General features: G+C 37.2%; 1 long non-coding RNA gene across 1 annotated transcript; it reads right to left on the bottom strand.

Moving 5' to 3' along the window:
- Positions 1-14,707: 14,707 nt before the first annotated feature.
- On the bottom strand, positions 14,708-19,003 carry LOC108310549. The gene is made up of 2 exons (XR_001827799.2): positions 18,017-19,003; positions 14,708-17,704 (listed from the first exon to the last, which is right to left on the bottom strand). It is a non-coding gene; the product is annotated as an uncharacterized LOC108310549 (long non-coding RNA).
- Between the last annotated feature and the right edge of the window lie 225 nt (positions 19,004-19,228).

The raw sequence follows: 19,228 nt of genomic DNA, 5'->3' as shown, positions 1-19,228 counted from the left end.
GTTATATGAGTGACTTTACACTCCAGGCTGGGCAACAAAGTGAGACCCTGTCTCTTAAAAAAAGTGATGGGGTACATGTCGCTGATATTTTTCAACTAGATCTTTGTCATTTAAATTAATGATAAAATAATTGATTACTAGACATATTGTAAAACCAACAGATCTTTGTCGTGAAATAAAATATCAATTTATTGTTAGTCTGAAAAATAAAAGAAAGGCTTTCTTCAGTTCACTTTTTTTTTAAGCAGAAGCTGGTTCGAGAGTTACAGTTGAATGTGAGGTTTTAAGTGGCACGCATTTTGGCAGAGGGGAAATGGAGGATAGCGGGAAGGAAGAAAATGCTGAACTTAGGAAACTGAGAACCTGTCATGAATCAGTGAATGTCTTTCTCAGCACCTAGTGCTAGGACATGAAACACACGCTTGGCCTTCACACTCACCTCACCAGCCTTCTCAAGGAGAGAAACTCCGTAAATTAGGTTGATTTAAGATGCCACACACCTTTGCGGGGCTGTGGCAGAAGATCTGGGGCCTGCTTTTTAGGCTCCTCCCTCCCTTCCTTCCTTATTTAAACTAGAACTTCCCACCTGTATTGGTTGTCTACGCTGCTATAACAAATTACCACTAACTTAGTGGCTTAAAACAACACAAGTTTATTATCTTAATTCTGGAAGTTAGAAGTCCAAAATGTCTCATGAGCTCAAAGCAAGGTGTTGGCAGGACTGTGTGGCTTCTGAAAGCTCTGTGAAGGAATCTGTTTCTTGTCTTTTCCCGCTCCTAACGTCCACCCATATCCTCTGGCTGGTGACACCTTCCAGCAGTAACGTCACTCCAACCTCTGCTTCTGTGGTCATGCTTCTGTGGTCACGTCTCCCTTTATCACTCTCTTAAGGCTCCTTGTGATCACATTGGGCCCCCCTGATAATCTCCCATCTGAAGGTCTTCGATTAAAGGATCTAAAAGTCCTTTAATCAACTCTGCAAAGTCCCTTTTGCCATATAAGGTAACATATTAACAGGTTCCAGAATGAGGACATCTTTGAGGGGCCACTATTCTGCCCAACACACAACCAGAATCTCTGAGAGCTGCTGGCATGGGGAAGGAGGGAGAGGGACAGTGGTCATGCATGGAAGTGGTGTTCATGTTTGACTTCTTTAGCTTTCTGAATGAGTTAACAGTCCAGAGCTTCTGGGCTGAATTTGGACCAAAACTGTGATTCTGAGTTCTTTTTTGCAAAACCACACAGCTCCTTGTGCATTTTACCAGAACATTACCTTGGCTGACCTTACAATGAAAAGTGTATATAAATGTATTAAAAATTTATCCACATATATTACAAATCATAGGGTACTCAGAAGACCAAAGGAAAATACTTTTCAGTTGAATTTAATTCTTATTCTTTACAGTTTTAGGCAAGATTCTGAGTCTTTCAGGTCAGAGTTTAGCAAGGGGAACTGGGCATGGCGGCTCACGTCTGTAATCCCAGAACTTTGGAAGGCCCAGGCGGGTAGATCACTTGAGGTCAGGAGTTCAAGACCAGCCTGGCCAACATGGTGAAACCCCATCTCTACTAAAAATACAAAATTTAGTTGGGCATCATGGTGTGCATCTGAAATCCCAATTACTCAGGAGGCTGAGGCAGGAGAATCGCCTGAACCCAGGAGGCAGAGGTTGCAGTGAGCCGAGATTGCACCATTGCACTCCAGCCTGGGTGACAGAACAAGACTGTCTCAAAAAAAAAAAAAAAAAAAAAAAGGAGTTTAGCAAGGTGGATTGTACCTGCAGTAGAGATAGTTAAAAAATTCAAGAGAGCTTTGAGTTTTCACCAAGCAGAATATATTTTGATCTTGCCCATATTTGCCATTGTCTGCACCTATTCCTTGCCCTACAGCAAATAAAATCATGATTTTCCATAAGTAGGGAATATTGTTGAATTTCCCTCCAAAAAAACAAATACCAGTGGTATTTTTGGAGGGAAATTCAACAATAATCTCAATTATCTTTAAAAACATGGATTGTCCCATGTTCCTATGCCTTTGGGACAATCCACGTTTTTAAAGAAAATATTTTCCTTTGGGGGCCCAAGGCTGTCTTTAAAAGATTCTTTCCCTTACCTTCCTCTTCCCTCACCCCGTAAATCACAATATTCAAAGGAATATTTTGAAAGAAGAATGTAGATTGGATAAATGGATAAATGCTCATGAAATTTCCTCTAGGCCTTTCCCACTTTTGGTGGGGAGCCTAACATGGATTAGAAGATTATGCTGATTTATGACAAAAAGTTTGAGGTTAAGAAAAGGCAAGCAAAGAGTCCTTTGACAAAGACCAATTTCATGTCATTGCTTTAATCTTTAAACTGGATTCAACATGTTGTTTCTGAAGGATTAATTAAAAGACTCTATTTTCACAAAAATCTTGACTAGCATTGGCAATATGCTAGAAAATGAGAAAAAAATAAGTAAACTTGTCAAGTGCAGAGACATCTGAAGATAATGCTTAATAGTATTTTTGCTTAGTAAAATGTTATTTGAATTTCAATACATTTTTATTGTATGTATTTAAGGTATGTAAGTTGATGATTTGATAGATTTGACATATAATACATATATCTTGTGAAATCACCATCACAATGAAACTAATTAAATAATGTGTGTGTGTGTGTGTGTGTGTGTGTGTGTATGTGTGCGTGTGGTGAAAACACTTAGCATCTACCCTCTTAGCAAATTTCAAGTATACAATATAATATTGTTATGTATAGTTGCCATACTATATATTAGATTTTCCAAAATGTACTCATCTTGCATAACTGAAATTTTGTACCCCCTAACCAACATCGGTAACCACCATTATACTCTCTGCTTCTACAAGTTTTACTATTTTAGATTCCACATATAAGTAAAATCATACAGTATTGGGTTTTCTATGTCTGGCTTATTTCACTTAGCATAATGTCCTCCAAGTTCATTCATGTTGTTGCAAACACCAGGATTTCCTTCTTTTTCAAGGCCAAATAATATTCCATTGTATGTATATGTCATAGTTTCTTTATATATTCATCCGTCAATGGATATTTAGGTTATTTACATATCTTGGTTATTGCTTAGTAAAATTCACCATCTCTACACATTAAAACATTAAAACTCTCAAAAAATTATGTACAGAAGGAATGTATCTCAAAACATAATAAAGATCATATATATCAAGCCTATAGCTAACATCATACTTAACAGTAAAAAGCTGAAAATTTTTTCTCTGAGATCAAGAAAATACAAGAATATCCACTCTTGCAATGTCTATTCAGCACAGTACTGTAAGTCTTAGAGCAATAGGCAAGAAAAGAAATAAAAAGGCTCAAATTGGAGAGGAAGAAGTAAAACTGTCTTAATGTGCCAATTATACAATCTTATATATAGAAAACCATAAAGACTCTACCAAAAATTGTTAGAGTAAGTGAATTCAGCAAACTTGCAGGATGCTTAATAAAATTTAAAAAGTTAATATGGACTGGAAAGTGAATACGGATTTTACTGCAGATTTATGAGCACTTGACATACATGAAGTAAATACTCATAATTATTTTAAACAAAATGATTAAAAATCCACTGGTCATAATAATGACAGTGGCTATCAGATTTTGGACATCTCTAAATCACCAGTATTTTTGAGGTTAAATTTAAACTCTAGTACAATAGTCTTAGTTTATTTTCTATTACTATAACGGGATACCACATGCTGGATAATTTATTTTTAAAAATAAGATTTTTTTAGCCCACAGTTCTGAATGTTGGGAAGTCCAAGAGCAGGGTGCCGGCATTTGGTGAGGGCCTTCTTGCTATGTCATGACATGGTGGAAGGCATCACATAGCACTAGGGCAAGAGTGCAAATGTCAGTTCCAGTCTCTATTCCTCTTCTTATAAAGACTCCAGTCCCACCATGGAGACCCCACCCTGATGACTTTATCTAATCTTAATTACCTCTCAAATATCCAAATATCATCAACAGATGAGTGTGGAGATTAAGTTTCCAATACATTAGATTGGGGGATATATTCAAACCATAGCAGCCAGTAAACAAGTACTACCCAATTAGAATTTGATATTACTTTAAAAGAAAACAATAGAATATTTGCATAGAGTTAATTTATGCAAACAGATATTGGGTTTAACAGAAAAAGAATTTAGCCACTATAAATATGTTCACAGAACTAATGGAAAACTTGATTAAAGAAGGAAAGTATGATGACAAAGTTGTATCAAATAGAGGATATCAATGAAGAGATGTAAATTATAAGAAAGAAGCAAATAAAAGTTCTGTTTTTTAAATGTGATAACTGAATAAGCATTCATTTGATCAAGAGAATGGGAACATAAGCTACAGACTGGGAGAAAATACTTATAAAAACATACCTGGTAAAACACTGTTATCTGAAATATACAAAGAACCCTTAAGCTCAACAGTAAGAAAATTAACAACCCAATTTAAAAAATGGGTAAAAGACTTTTAACAGATGCCTCACCAAAGAAGACATACAGATTGCATATAAGCATATAAAAATTGCTTAACATCACATGTCATTAGGGAATTGTGGATTCAAACAATGTAATACCACTACATACCTATTAGAATAGCAAAAACCCCAAACACGGACAACATCAAATGGCGATGAGGAGGTGGAATAACAGAAACTCTTATTCATTGCTGGTGCGAATGCAAAATGGTATAGCCACATTGGAAGACAGTTTTCAAACTATCAAACATTTAAAGAAGAATTAATGCTAGCCCTTCACATGGTCTTCCAAAAAACAAAAGAGGAGGCAACACTTTCCCAACTCATTTTATGAGGGCCATGTAACCCAGACACCAAATCAAAGATATCACACACACACACAAAATACAGACTATTATTTCTTATGAATATACAAACAAAAATACTCAACATAATACTAGCAAACTGAATCCAGCAACCTAAGTAAAATAAATTATACATTGTGACCAAGTGGGATTTATCTCAGGAATGTAAAATTAGCTCAATATCTGAAAATCAATTAGTGTGTATTAATGGAACTAAAAAACTACATGATCATTTCAATAAACACAGAAAAAGCATTTGACAAAATCTAATGCTTTTATAATCAACAAACTAGGAAAAGAATGAAATTTCCTCAACCTGATAAAAGTCATCTCTGAAAAACTCAGTTAGCATTGTGCTTAATGGTGAAAGAATGAATGCTTTCTCCCTAAAATCAGAAGCAAAACAAGGATGTCCACTCATGCCACTTCTATTCAATATTGGATTGGAGATTCTAGCCAAGGCAATTAGAAAAAAAAAAAGAAAAAAAAAGAAAGAAAGAAAAGGAATCTGGATTAAAAAAGCAGTAAAATTATATTCGCCAGCCGGGCATGGTGGCTCATGCTTGTAATCCCAGCACTTTGAGAGGCCAAGGCAGGCAGACTGCCTGACGTCAGGAGTTTGAGACCACCCTGGCCAACATAGAGAAACCCTGCCTCTACTAAAAATACAAAAACTATCTGGGTGTGGTGGTTCATGTCTGTAATCCCAGCTAGTGGGAGGGAGGGTGCTGCGGCAGGAGGATCTCTTGAACCCAGGAGGCAAAGGTTGCAGTGAGCCAAGATCGCACCACTGCTCTCCAGCCTGGGTAACAGAGCGCGACTCTGTCTCGAAAAAAATTATATTCACTGATAACATGATCTTAAATACAGAAAATCCCAAGGAATCCACTGACAAACGATTAAAGCTAATAAAAGTTCAGCAAGGTTGCAGGATAAAAGATTAATATGCAAACATCAATTGTACTTGTGTACCATTGCAATAAACAATCAAAAAATAAACAAGTAATTCCATTCACATTAATTCCAAAAAAAACCCACTTAGGAATAAATTTATCAAAAGAAGTACAAAACTTCTCCCTTGAAAATTATAAAACATCACTAAAAGAAGTTAAAGATGACCTAAATTAAAGGAAAGGCATGCCATATTTATTACCATGCTGGTAGTATTTCCCAAACTGATCTACAGATTCAATACAATCCTTATCAAAATCCCAGCTAGATTTTATTGACCATAAATGTGACACTTATTTTTGCACTCTCAATTCTATTCCATTGATTTATATGCCTGGCTTTATACCAGTACCACACTTCCTTGACTACCCTAACTGTAGTAAGCTTTAAAATTGGAAAGAAGACCATGTGAGCCTTCCAACCTTTTTTTTTTTTTTTTTTTTTTTTTTTTTCAGCGGCTTTCTTGTCTTTGGGGTGGCCTGGAAATGTGGGGTCCTGGGGGGCAGCAGGGAGGAAGGGCTGGTAAGATTGCTTTGGCCATTTTGAGTCCCCTGAATTTACATATACATTTTAGGACCAGCTTGTCAATTTCTGCAAAGTAGAAGTGGCACAAGTCAACATCCTTATCTTGTTCCTGATCTTGAGGAAAAGTATTCAGTCTTTCACCATTAGGTACAGTGTTGGTTGTGTGTGTGTGTGTTTTTTTTTTTTCATAGATGCCCTTACTGGGTTAAGTTTCTTTCTACATCTAGTTTATTAAGTGTATTTATTATGAAAGGTATTAGATTTTGCAAAATGATGTTCTACATCTACTGATATTACCATGTGATACTTTTTGCTTTTTATTCCACTTATATGGTGTATCACATTAATTACTTTTTGGATGTTAAACCAACCCTGCATTCCTGGAATTAATATGACTTGGTCATTATTCTGATACCAACTGGTATGCTACAATTAAACACTGGCACTAACCAGCCAAACTTAGTTCACATGCCACAGGTTAAAGGGCATGGTCCACAACAAGATTGCCCTCACTTCAGATCAACTGACTACAAACTTGGGGACTTACATGACCCCATTGGGTTAATTCACTAGAATGATTCACAGAACTCAGAAAAGCACTATACTTATTACAGCCAAATATAGAGCCACATAGGGTGAGCTTTGGGAGGGTCTTGAACACATAACTTCTGTGCCTTCTCCCTGTGGAATTAGGGTATGTCACTCCCCTGGCACATTAATGTGTTCACCAACCAGGAAGCTCCACTGATTATGTCCAGGGGTTTTATTGACCCTGGACATAATTTATTACATGCTTTTAATTAAATAATTTATAATTTATTACATGCTTTATTAAACATTACAATATAAATTATTATAATTGAAAAATACAATATAAATTATTACATTTATTATACGCTTTATTAAACATTGACCATGTGATTAAGCTCAGTCTCCAGCCTCTCCCCCACCCATCCCTGGAGGTTGGGGAGCCAGGCTAAAATCACATGACTGGAAGCTCCAACCTTCTAATTACATGGTTGGTCTTTTCAGCCCCTATCCTGAAGCTGTCTCTGGGCACACAGTAAGTCACTTCATTAGTACAAACTCAGGTGTGAACCAAGGGGCTTATAAATAAAAAAAATACATTTCTATCACTCAGGGAATTCCAAGGGTTTTAGAATCTCCATACCAGGAACCGCGGGCAAAGACCAAAATCTTTATTAGACAACAGTCATAGTTTTTTATTTATTTATTTATTTTTTTCTTTTTATGACAGCTGTTCCTCTTCCCCACCCAAACATCTCATCTCCTCCTGCTTCCCTTCTTGCCTTTTTTTTTTTTTTTTTTTTTTTTTTTCTTCTTTTTTTTTTTTCTTTTTTTTTTTTTTTTTTTTTTTTTTTTTTTTTTCTTCTTCCCTTCTCCCCCCTTTTTTTTTTTTTTGAGCCTAAGTCTTGCTTTGTTTCCCTGGGCTGGAGTGCAGTGGTGCCATCATGGCTCATTGCAACCTCTGCCTCCTGAGTTCAAGAGATTCTCCTGCCTCGGCCTCCCAAGTAGCCAGGATTACAGGTGTCCACCATGCCTGGCTAATTTTTTGTAGTTTTTTTAGTAGAGATGGGGTTTCACCATGTTGGCCAGGCTGGTATCCAACTCATGACCTCAAGTGATCCGCCCACCTCGGCCTTGCAAAGTGCTGGGATTACAGGTGTGAGCCACTGCACCCGGCTAAGTCATAATTTAAAAAATATGTTACTAGATACAACTTGCTAGTATCTTTTATTGAGGATTTCTGCATCTATATTCAAGCAATATTGGTTTGTAGTTTCCTTTTCTCATGATGTCTTTATATTGTTTAGGAATCAGGCCATAGGATGAGTTAGAAAGTGTTCTCTGTTATTTTTTGGAAGAGTTTTGTGAAGAATTGGTATTGCTTATGCTTAGAATATTTAGTAGAATTTACCAGTGAAGCCATTTGTTCTTTTGTGGAATATTTTAAAATTGCTAATTCAGTCTGTTTATGGGTCTATTCAGTTCTATTTCTTCTTGAGTCATTTCCAGCCTTTTTGTTTTCACAGAATTTAAAACATTTTATCTAAGTTAAATTGTTCATAGTATTCATTTGAAATCCTGTGAGGTCAGCTGACATGCCCCCTTTTATTTCCGATTTTCGATGCCACTGTTCTGGAGATGGGAGTGAAGTCAGTGCCCTGCTGTTTTTGGAGTGACACCTATTCTTTGTGAGCAGGGCACTAAGTGGTGACAGCAGCCTCTGGTCTTCTTGGCTTGCCTCTTGGTTTGAAATGTCTGCCCTATCAGTGAGCTGAGGTGAGGGTGTCCAATGCTCCTGTAATCTCAGCTTGTCATGCCTGGGGAGGAAGCTCCACTTTGAGTGGGGAGCTTAGTGAAGAGAGAGGGCCCCTGGACTCAAGGCTGCCCTCATCTGGAGCTTAGCTTTTTCAACACACAGCTTGGGGAGAGGAAGATGCTGACAGCCTGCCCCTACTGGGGAACACCTGTAGCCCTTTACTGGGAACTGGGGAAGTGGGAGGCCCACCTGCTTGGCCAAACCAGGAGTGGAGCTTCCATCACATTGTTCTGGGGCGGGGGGAGGGAAGGAATGACCATGATACCCGCGTCACAGACACTCACAGTTCTTATCAAGGTTTAGATTTTCTTGAATAAACGTTTCATTAACTACTTGCCTTTGAGACAATTTCCAGAGACTTTAAATGGCTATTTTAAAATAATTTTTACCAGTTATGGTTGTTCACTGGTGTTCCTCCTGTGCCATTCAGGAATATACCTTCATCTCCAGCACTGGCTCTCCTGTCCACAGAATGTGTTAATTCTTGGCTTTATAACTCCAGGTGGCTTTGAACAGTTCAGGGAAGGCTGACAGAAAATGGAAGACTGGGAAAGAAGATCTAGAAGACATATGTGTGGGGAATTAATACTGAACTGAAGAAAATGTTAAATTATGAAATGATTCACTTTGAAAAGAGAAAGTTAAGGTTATAAAGAGTTAGGAAGCATGCTCATTGAACAAGTGGAATGTTCACATTGCAGAGCAGGGTACATAGACACCAGGAATCATCTCCTGGCAGAGCTGTTAAATAAGAATGTACTTCCCAAAAGGTTTGCAGAATAGCATTTTAAAATAGGCTAGATCCTTATCTTCACATGGTTAATCTCCTGAGTGGCTAAAAGGCAGTTTCTCTATTGCCTTATTCATTGTGGCAGGTTTTGACAGAAGGGCTTTATTAACACAAATTATTAAAATGACTTCAGTGCTGTACCTTCCACCTGCAATGCTGAACCACAGCAAAAACACCCGAGGGTATCCTACAACTTGTGATAGCAAGGTATAAGGAAACCAAAGAAGGTTCTTGGCCGTATGGATGATTTATCTTTTTCTTCCTCTAGGAAGTTACACAAATAAAAGCAGGTGTTTTTTTCTACTTGACTTTCTGCAAAGCTGACTTAAGTTTACAGTAATACTGCTGAAAGATGAGGGAATGGGGTAAACAGCCTCATTAGCTCCCATGCAACGCTTGGATTTTTAGGTCAGGTTAGCTTCCTGAACATGGATAAGCTATTGTTCTTCCCTTCCAGGATGGGCAGATAAACTATACTTCAAATATTTATCGTGTCCTCCTCATCTTGCCCACTCTAATAAGGAACTTGGTTGTGGTGTCATTTCCAATGAAATGCCAAATATAGAACCATTTCCATTTAAAGAGATAGATACTACTGAATGAGAAGACCCTTTTCAAATGAAAATCCTAAACATTTTAGAAGAAATGCATGCTTCTCATATGTTGGCAGCATTCCAGAACTCAGCCGTTCCTAGGTGCCTCCCACTCTTCAGTGGCAGTTCAGTGATTTCTTCAATAAGCGGAAGTAACAGCAGATACATTATACAGTGATAATCTGTTTTTCTTAGCAATTGAAATTAAAATATGCTTAACATATGCAATCAGAATGTTCAAAGTTTGATTAAAGTTACTACTTACTAAAATAATACCCTAAGATTGACTAGAATTGTGACTCTGGCATCACAAAGCGGAAACTAGCAACTGGAACTGGTGAAATTCACCAGTTATATATATGTGTGCATAAAATGCTGGCATACATATGTAATTTGGTATATACAATTTGTGTGTTGCCTTTCTCACAAGAGAGATATAAGCATGGTTTAAAAGTTGTGGAGATGTTTTTAAACTAAAAAGCTAAATTATTTAATTTTTAAATTTTTAAACTAAAAAGCTAAAAGTAAACTGGAAGTGCTTTGATGAACAGAAAAACGATGCACAGCAATTAATGTAAAAACTCTTTCTCATTTTAGTTTTATTCTAAACTAACAATTTTAAAACTGACTTGAAGCAATTCCATTGCTTATTGTGAAGCGTTTACCTCACTCTTGGCATGTAACCAGCCAGCACCAACCAACATGCTACTACATGCCAATGAGGGTTGCCTCGAAAACTAAAAGGCAGATGCCACAGGGCAGGAGTGTGGAAATACAGTTGTCTGTCAATTCAGTGATCTTCCTTATTTCTGCTCCTTAGCAGCAGGCAAGATAAGAAATGAACACAAAATAACATAACGATCTAGTTGTATTCCAGATGTCACGAAAAAAATCTCAAACAGTATATTCCTTGGAAAATTGTTAAGACTGAGGTCACAGATGTGTAAAAGAACTTGATTATTGTATGTTGGATGGCCCATGATTTTTTTTAAAAAAAACTTTCATTTTTAAAGATTTTTAAAATAGCCTAAGTAAAGTTTTATGTATATAAAGAGTTTTGCAAATATTTTTCATGAACTACTTATACAGAAAAAAAGGGAGGGGAATGAATATCCACTTTTTCCCGTCAAAATCCTTTTAAGTTTCTTGCCTACTTTAAAATATAAATCGAATTAGCAAGATTGGAATTATACAAACGTGTATCCACTAGTAAAGCTGCATTTGATTAAAACCATTTTCAATAATTTTCTGAGTCCTATTAAAACTCTGTGTACCTGTACAATGCACTATTTGAATTAGTTTGTAGTGTATGTCTCATTCCAAAAAGTATTATAAAATCCAAAGGCAAAAATGACAAATTATTGTTTTGAAATCAAACTAAACAAACAGATTTTTCCATAAATATCTCAAATCATGCATGGTCTCTGAGAATGGCTCAGAACTTCAGGTCATCTGGTTCTATTTCTCCTTATGTGGTAACTACTCCAATCAGCCATCTCCCAGACTGTATTTGAAGACATTCACTGGCAGAAAACTCACTGCTCTCCATGGCATGAATAATGCAATGATTTGAGCATTTCGTAGTCATTAGTCACTGTGTTAAAGTGCTTTTCTAACATTATCATAAAATAATTGTAAGGTGTTAATATCCAGATACAGATAGGAAACTAAATGTCGATGGAGATGAAATGATGAAGTGTGTTGGGTCAGCTGGCACAGAGTTGGTATCTTTAGACACTGCACTATGCTGTGGCACGCTTACTCTCAGTTTATATTTTTCTCCCTATGGTCTAACATAGCCATCATAGGGTTTGTTTTTCCCCTAAACATCTATGTATTCAACATTCTTATATTCTCATTACCCTTCCGGTTACCTTTTCCAGAATGTACGCAAAGCAAGCTTTGTGACTGTGGGGAATGGAAGTGATCTTTTTCCCACTTATTTTTTGTGGAGACAGGGTCTCCTTATGTTGCCCAGGCTGGTCTTGAACACCTGGCCTCAAGTGATCCTCCTGCCTCAGCCTCCTAAAGTACTAGGATTACAGGTGTGCGCCACCACACCCAGCCCTCCCACTTAATTTTGTTCTAAAAAAGCATTAATTTATGGAAATTCAAACAATACAAAAATATCGCAAGATCAATAAATACTAGTTCCTTCCTATCTCCTTCCTCAAATTCAACTCTATATTGTTAATTAGAATCTTGTTGTGCCCTACTATATTTTTTCTATTCCTTTATATATTTTCATAGATATGTGTGTAGATGCACATATATACATATATCCTACATATATATATGCAGGCAATCTTTCTGAACAATTCTGATAGGCACACTTTCAATTACATGGTTTAAATAACATCAGTTCCCAAACAACACAGTTCAAATTTCATTTCCATGGCATTTTAGCTGTAATTACTAAGTAAAAACTTCACTGTTAGCTCCTCAGCCCACAACTCACTAACAATAGGTGTGCCCCTAACCAATGATGTCATTTATCTCAAAATCCATCAGTGACTGGTCACTGTGTATCTGTTATGCACAGACAGCAATGTGTGTAGTTGTATTGCCTTTTTGTATTGTAGTGACAGAGGCACATGGCATTTTACAGAACTGGAGAGTTCAAACAGGGAACTGGCCAACAGAGACAAAAAATACAGCAAAGAAATGAAAAGCAGTAACACTGGAAATAAAATTTGGGCTGGCTGTGGGAATGCTTGATACTGTGCTCATTGATAGACTCTAGGTAAGAAGCCAGAGACACTTAGTGAAAGTGAACTTAACATTTATCAACATAAATGAGGAAACTGGTTGTAATGAAAAGATAATGTTCCAAAGGAAGTAATGCTGGCATAAATGCCTCACATCAAAGAACTCTTAAAGGTATTTTACAAGGTTGAAAGGAGTTTAACAATTTGTCAAGGCATAGAAAAGATACTTGCTCTGTGTTGCAAATTACGAGATGCAGGCAAGTACTGTTCAAATGCTCTCGGTAAATTTTTTGACAAAAACTTGAACTCTTAATATTTGCAATGTTTTAAATTATGTTATACTAAATAAATACTAGCTTTACATTTTTCATTTCCCCATTCATTTAAAATTGACAGAGAGCTTTTAATATTTTCACTAATGTTTTTAAAGGCCATGAAACAATCATCTGCTCCTCTAATGATTATTGAGATTGCTTTGCAGAGCTTCAGCTTGCAAGGTCATTTTTATGGTCATATATTACTGTGCAAAGCAAAGAGCGTTTATAGATGTACACGTGCATGTGTATAGAGCTAGTTTTTAAAACTAAGATTTACATTTATTCAGAAACTTTTCACATAACATGTGAGTACAAGTAGATGTCTGATTATTTCTAATGGCTGCATTATATTCCACGGTATGGACAGACCATTGTTTAAAAAAAAATTTATGTTCCTATTGAGATATTTAGGTTTTCAGTTTTTCGGTATTACAATGTTGACACACTTTTGTGCACATGAAGCAAGTATTGTACTAAATCAATTTCTACAAGTGCAACTGCTGGATCAGTAAGAAAAATGTTCAGCTTCACTGGTGGTCGTGGCAATGCAAATCAACACAATGACACACCATCTTATATCTAAAGGGCAAAAATTCAAGTCTGGCAATGTAATAAAGAGAACGGGGATCCATTGGTTGCCACGTACTTTGCCAATGGGAGTGTAATTGGTAGAATCATTTTGGAAAACAGAAACTTACATGACCTCTGCACTGCCCACAGGTGGGTATGCATGACTGGGTTTCTCTCATCATTCACATTCATTTGTAAGGCCTGGACTCTCCTATTTACCTTGTTATGGCATTTATCCTTTTGGTTTTATTCATTTTCCTGTCTCTCTTCCCAACTACAACACAAGTTTTAGAGCAGAGACCTTGACTAATTTGTTCATCACTGGGCCTGAAATACGGCACAAAACGGGTGCTCAATAGATAGCTGAATGAATGCATTTGCATTTCTTGATTTGGTGGGACTGAACGTTTCATTATTTTCTCTTTTGTAAATTGCATGCTCATATTCTTTGCCAATTTTCCAAGTGGGACGTCTTCCTCTGATTAGTTTATAAGAGCTCTTCAGATACTACACATAGTAATCCTATGTCTATTTTGTGTCTCAAAAATATTTTCACTGTTTGCATTGCTTTTTTCACTTCTGTTCTTTCGTTATATAGTTGCTTAAAATTTTTATGTAGTCACACATGTCAACTTTTCCAATCATTGCTCTTGGGCTTTAGGTCACTCTCAGGAATGCCATTCTCACCTCAACACCATAGGTAATCTCCTTTATCTTCTTCTGACGTTTCTGTAATTTTATTTTTTGTGTTATGTCATTAATTCCTTTCAAATTCAGTGTGCACAGTGGTAGGCAGAGATCTATTTTTGTTCTTTTCAAATGTTCCCGATGTCATTTATTGAATAGACTACTCTTTCCAATATATATTAAAAACCTCTACAGTAATTACGATTGCACGATTTGATCTTGAGGTATTTGCTTGCAGTTAAAAAAATTTTTTTTAACCTAAGTATTATGCTTTCCATTTCCCCAAAAGCTCAAATAAATCATGGCTTACAGGTTTCTAAGTAGTAGAGTTACCTTATGATACACTTAGAAAACACATTAAAATGGAAACACAGTTTTAGAGAGAAAATATTTAATCTATTTCATGAAAAAAATGTACAAAGCTTTAGAAAAGAGGCATTAGGTTTCCAGGTACAGTATAAACACATTCTCACCTTCTATGATCACTTGTACAGTATTACACTGCTCTTGACCAGTAAAGAAGGCCACTGCACACTCATTCCAAACAATCTTCTGTTAACACATGTACTTGAAAAAGTCACTGAAAAGTACAGTCTTGAAATAAATGTAGAAATACAACGTACAAAAATATATTAATCTGTTTACATGAAACACTTAAAAATGCACACCAAGTACATTTTTTTAGAACTAGATTATGTCTAGATACATCAATATATGAACTTGTAAATTGGATTTTCACTGCATTTTTAATCACTGGAGAAAAAAACATAATCAAGCCTTTGGAATGACAGACATGAAGTCAGCATAGTAGACCAATTCTATTGTGAGAAATAAAACCATAAATTTTATCCATACAAAAGATGGGAGCTTCTAAAACGGACATATTTATGAAATGTTATAACTTGAAACTGTAATCACACAGCAAACTTTCATTTGTTCATAGTCCACATGAAAAGAAATGACAAGTGCAACATTTCTAAACCGTTTCTCAATGCACCTTAGCAGTAAGAATTCAAATGTAAAAAAAAAAAAAAGCCTATGAAAATATAATTAGGAAGGTATACCTCAAAATAGAAAAAATTAATTTGAACTCACTAAGGTACTGTTCCCCTCCTTTGAAAACTGAGCTATTATGAGAAATGCTAGGGGAAAAAACGACAACAAAATTGTTCTGCCATGTCTGTTTATGTAAACCAATCTCTCACTGAAACTTCTACAGAAACTACTATTGTTTTTAGTAAGAGGGAGGCCTAAGGTGTGGAGAGGAAGTGGTAGTTTTTTTTTACAGGTATTTTTTGATGATGAATATCACAGGCATGCATGAACAATATATTTCAACTAAACAAAACGTGTTAGCATTTTGAAAAGTATAATAAATACAAAAGGTAGCCCATCCTGTACATACTCAAAGAATGAGTATGTTTCCAGTGACACTAAGAAGAATGACTACAAATTCCAAAAACAGAAGACAGTTGCATGGCAGAGTCCTTTTAAATTTTCAGAGGAATAAATTTTAGAGGAATATCTACTTTTCCCATTAATTAGCATAATTTATCACTAATGTTTTGCCCTATTTACCTCAACATATATTTTTCATGATCTTAGCACACATTAGATAAAGGAGTAACAGGCCAGGAGTGGTGGCTCAGGCTTGTGATCCCAGCACTTTAGGAGGATGGTGGCTTGAAGCCAAGAGTTTGAGACCAATCTCGGCAACATGGCAAGACCCCATCTCTACAAAAAAATTAGCCAGGAGTAGTGGCACACACCTGTGGTCTTAGCTGCTCAGGAGGCTGAAGCAGGAGGATCTCCTGAGCCCAGGAGTTCCAGGATGCAGTGAGCTATGATCACGTCACTGCTGCACTCTAGCCTGGGCGACAGGGCAAAACCCTGTCTCTTTAAAAAAAACGGGGGGGGGGGGGGGGGAGGAAAAGAAAACTATTTAAATTGGGCACATTTAAATCTGAGAGTTGATTTTTTCTACTTCTCAGCATCAGTTTATGAGGTCTCCTTTCATTTTATTTCAAACAGAAATGCACAACCAAGTATATTAAAAGCAAAAGGTAGTAAACTGTGTCCATATTACTCACTCAAGTTTTCAACATTAAAGAATAACTATTGCTTAATTCTATATTACTGAAAGCCACCGGGCCTGTAGATTACTGCTTAAAGAGGAAGGAACTCATACGATGCCCTGACAGTTACAAGAATGCTTTTTGGTATAAGGCTGTTTAGTGTTTGTTTGTGCTTGTTTAGTGCTTTTTAGTATTATGGCGGCTTATATAGGTAGGAAAGTTTGCAAATGCTTGCAATACTTTCCTTTTGGTCCTGGGGCTTTAACAGAACAAAATGTCCTTTGGTACACTTGAAAGGGACATGTCAGTGAAGAGGCATACACCAAAACAACCAGGCAAACATTCCACAATGTGTCTAAGGTTTTCACTTTTCAACCCCAACCTTTGAAAAAAATGAAACCAAACCAACACACTCAGAAACGGGTGGGGTACAATCAGAAAAGCCGTGTGGGGTTGTCTCCTGTTCCACCTCACCCAGGCTCTGTGACTGGGGCAGCCTTCCGCAAGCCAGAGGCAGGCAGGCAAACCTGCAGGGCTCATATGTGAAGGGGCCAGGGTTTGTTAGTCCCGGAATACAAATAGGTAGGTTAGTAAAGCCTCTGACTTTTAATACTATTCTTTATTTATTCGATTGCAAAGAAATGGGAGAAAAGCAAACTCTTAACTATTCAGGACAAAATAGTGACATGATTATTGTTAATACTCCATTTAAATAAACTGTGCCACAGGAGAAGAAAAGGTAATCTTGGAGACTAACAGTGAATTCTACTTTTAAAATATGACACTATTATCACTTTCTTAAGCTGATGTACATTTCCTTATGGATTTCAAAAGAGGGATTTTATAAGAAAATTAACATATTCCTTACTGCACCATAATACTACTTAGCACACTAAGAATGAAAAGTTTGCATTCTGTGTTTAGATGATCATGAATCATAATCGTTGGTACGTAGCATTCTGCTTAATTCCTTTAAATAGTACCTAGTTCGCTGGGCGCAGTGACTCATGCCTGTAATCCCAGCACTTTGGGAGGCCAAGGCAGGCGGATCACCAGAGGTCACGAGTTTGAGACCAGCATGGCCAACATGTTGAAACCCCATCTCTACTAAAACTACAAAAAATTAGCCAGGCATGGTAGCGGGCACCTGTAATCCCAGCTACTCAGGAGGCTGAGGCAGAAGAATTGCTTGAACCCAGGAGGTGGAGGCTGCAGTGAGATGAGATGGTGCCACTGCACTCCAGTCTGGGCAACAAGAGCAAAACTCCATTTCAAAAAAAAAAAAAAAAGTACCTAATGCTAGGCTGGGTGTGGTGGTTCATGTCTGTAATTCCAGCACTTTGGGAGGCTGAGGCAGGTGTATCACTTGAGGTCAGGAGTTGGAGACCAGCCTGGCTAATATGGTAAAACCCTGTCTCTACTAAAAATATAAAAATTAGCCAGGTATTGTGGTGGGCACCTGTGGTGGTGAGCGCCAGCTACTTGGAAGGCTGAGGCATAAGGATCACTTGAACCTGGGAGCAGAGGTTGCAGTAAGCTGAGATTGCACCACTGCACTTCAGCCTGGGTGACAGAGTGAGACTTCACCCCCCCAAAAAAGGGTACCTAATGCTGGAATAAGTTGACCGTAGTGAAAACTTTACCATAACACAATTGTATATATTAATATCTGAGTCATGGGGAGCGGTATACATACCAATGTCATTTATGAAACAAGAAAGCAGAAGACTGTATTTCTAGAGCTCACTTGGACTAATATTTAATACAACACAATTTTCTTAAATATGAATAAGCTTCTTAGGGTTTGAGATAGTCCTGTGCATAAGGCTCTTTATGATAAGGTCTTAATTACCTTTTGAAGACCAACCATTATAACTTTTGAAACAGCACTACTAGAACTAACATTGGAAAGTTTTTTCTTTAATACATCTATCTGCCAAGAAAAATTCAGGATAATATCTGAAATTAAGAAAGAGTATCCGAAATTACTTTATTTGAAGGCTTAAGAAAGTGTCCATGGAAGAACTCTTAATTTAGCAGTTTGTTTTCCCTCTGCATCTTGGAGAAGAGTTAGGAACAAGGAAACCTGGGCCTGAATAAAGGCTCCACCATTCACTATTTCCCCTTGTTTGATAGAACTGAACATCTGCTGGCGCCAGGCACCACTTTAGGCATTGAGCACTATTCTGCGAGTTTTCTGACCTTCAGATACGTTACCCCTATTCCAAAGCTATCTCCTTCTCTGTAAACTAACATCTACCTGCCTGATTTATAAGGTTATTTGAAGCTCAAATGAGGCAATATACGTGAAAGCATTCTGAAGATTTGGTAAAGCCCCATCAAGTGAAACTTTTTGGTTAAGATATAAGTACTCTGGTGCAAGTTGTTGGACACCTGTTGTAGGAATGTGGTTCAGGATGAGTATGTCTGGACCCTCTCAAAGCAAATTTATTACCCATAGTTCCAGAAAGTCTTTAAAAATTTTTTAGGCTGGACGTGGTGGATCACACCTCTAATCCCAGCACTTTGGGAGGCCAAGGTGGGAGGATCACGCAGCCAGGAGATCAAGACCATCCTGGCTAACATGGTGAAACCCCGTCTCTACTAAAAATACAAAAAATTAGCTGGACATGGTGGCATGTGCCTGTAGTCCCAGCTACTCGGGAGGCAGAGGCAGGAGAAATGCTTGAACCTGGGAGGCAGAGGTTGCAGTGACCCGAGATCGCGCCACTGCACTCCAGCCTGGGTGACTTTTTACAAAAGTGTGACTTTTTTACAAAAGTTACATGCTTCATGATAAAACCGTGTTTCTCTTCT

This window comes from Cebus imitator, unplaced genomic scaffold (genome assembly GCF_001604975.1).
Source record: "Cebus imitator isolate Cc_AM_T3 unplaced genomic scaffold, Cebus_imitator-1.0 Scaffold104, whole genome shotgun sequence".
In the NCBI taxonomy this organism is placed as follows: Eukaryota; Metazoa; Chordata; class Mammalia; order Primates; family Cebidae; genus Cebus; species Cebus imitator.
Note: the sequence above shows the minus strand (reverse complement) of the source record. Positions and strands in the feature narration are given on the sequence as shown.